At 31.3% G+C, this 1,758-nt stretch overlaps 1 protein-coding gene across 3 annotated transcripts in view; it reads right to left on the bottom strand.

Moving 5' to 3' along the window:
* Window positions 1-1,758, bottom strand: part of Glcci1 (glucocorticoid induced 1) — a 96,523-nt gene that overhangs the window by 32,450 nt on the left and 62,315 nt on the right. The window lies entirely within an intron of this gene.

The raw sequence follows: 1,758 nt of genomic DNA on the forward strand, positions 1-1,758 counted from the left end.
TCCATAGATTATTTCAGATTTTAGATTTATAATGCTAGAAATAGTTCCTTTTAAAAATTAATTAGGTGAGAAATATTTCAGATGTCTATTCATTAAAGTCAACACTGATCTCTTAAATAGAGACCACAGTAATTTCTATATTCCCATCTTGTACAAAGAGAATAAAGCTGGCTTATTACTAAATATTCTAAATTATACATCCCAAGTATTAGAAATTTATTAACATTTAGTATCTTTCTTTAATTGGCCTGTAGTCATTGTGCACAGTAATAGTACTGTTTTTCATAAAGACATTTTTATACAAGTATGTAAGTATCTAATATCTTACTATACATTATCTTTTACTTTTTAACATAAATGCAATTTTGGGTAAAATCTAAGTAGAGTAATCATATCCCAGGTTTGATGGAAAACTCATTATTATAGTATCATCTGGTTCAATAAACTGCTTACATAGTTTAGGTGATGTATAATATAATTTAAGTTTAAAAACTTCCAAGCACTTTAAAGGGAACTAATATGGATATGGATATTGTTCAAATGTATGGGCATAGATATTGGTCAAGTGTATCCCTAAATGACTGATGTGTTACAAGTCTGGCCATTAGGGTGGCAGTGATAAGTAGTAGTAGAAAACCGTAAAGAGGAAGGGCTCAGTGGAAATGGATATGGAATGGTTAAAACATGGAGCCATGGAATGTGATTGCATTAATAGGGGTGCACAAGGACTCCCGTTTCCCTATATGATAGCTTTCTTTCATATCCTCCTACTCAATTCCATCTGCTATGATATGACTCACCAGAGGCCTGACAAGATGGGGCCACCTAATCTTAGACCTTTGGCCTCCTCGACTATAGAATGAATCAACCTTTTTCTTTATATATTACCCAACATCTATCTTTGTAATAGCAATGAGAGACTAATAACAAAACTGTAACAATTTGGGGACATAAATTAACACTAGTATTACTTTACTTATAGAAAAGGCAGCAACATAATCAACAATTATTTCTTGAAGACCTACAATGATCTAAATTTTGTTGTATATTAGATAAAATATAAGGACAAGCTGGGCATGGTGGTGCACGCCTTTAATTCCAGCAGAGATGGGCAGATCTCTAAGCAAGTTCCAGGCCAGCTGGGGTTACAGGGAGACCCTGTTTCAAAACGACCAAATAAATAAATTAAAAAAATATATATAGACACGCATACACAAAGGGTAAAATATGTTGATTACCTCAGAGAGTATGTATGGCAAAAACACAATATACTCTAAAATACCTTAATATACTCAAAAATACCTTAAATAACTGAGGCATTACAAACCATGGTAATTACTAGTAAAAGCTGTAAATGCTCAAAGAAAAAAAGATATGACTTGTTGGAGAAACTAGTTTTTACCTATGGCAAATAGAAGGGAAACAGTATGACAGGAAATTAAACATCTAAAGAGAGGGATAACTTAAATCCCTTCTTTATATCAAAATTCTAAGTCCTTTTCATTGTTAAAGCTCTCTGTAGCCTATTAACTCTTTTACAGTGTCTTTGCAAAGGATGTACAAGTATGATTATGGTAATATTTGTGTTCCGTGCTCCAGATTGAGAATTAATTTTCATAAGAAAAGAAATAAAAATTAGTAATCATTATAAATCAAGATAAATTATTCTCTATGACAGAAAATAAATAGGACTTCAAGTTATTTAACTGGAATATACATAAAAATTAAGTATTTTCTGAATATTAATGATGTTTTAGT

This window comes from Nannospalax galili, unplaced genomic scaffold, assembly GCF_000622305.1.
Source record: "Nannospalax galili isolate Female #2095 unplaced genomic scaffold, S.galili_v1.0 scaffold62, whole genome shotgun sequence".
Lineage (NCBI taxonomy): Eukaryota > Metazoa > Chordata > Mammalia > Rodentia > Spalacidae > Nannospalax > Nannospalax galili.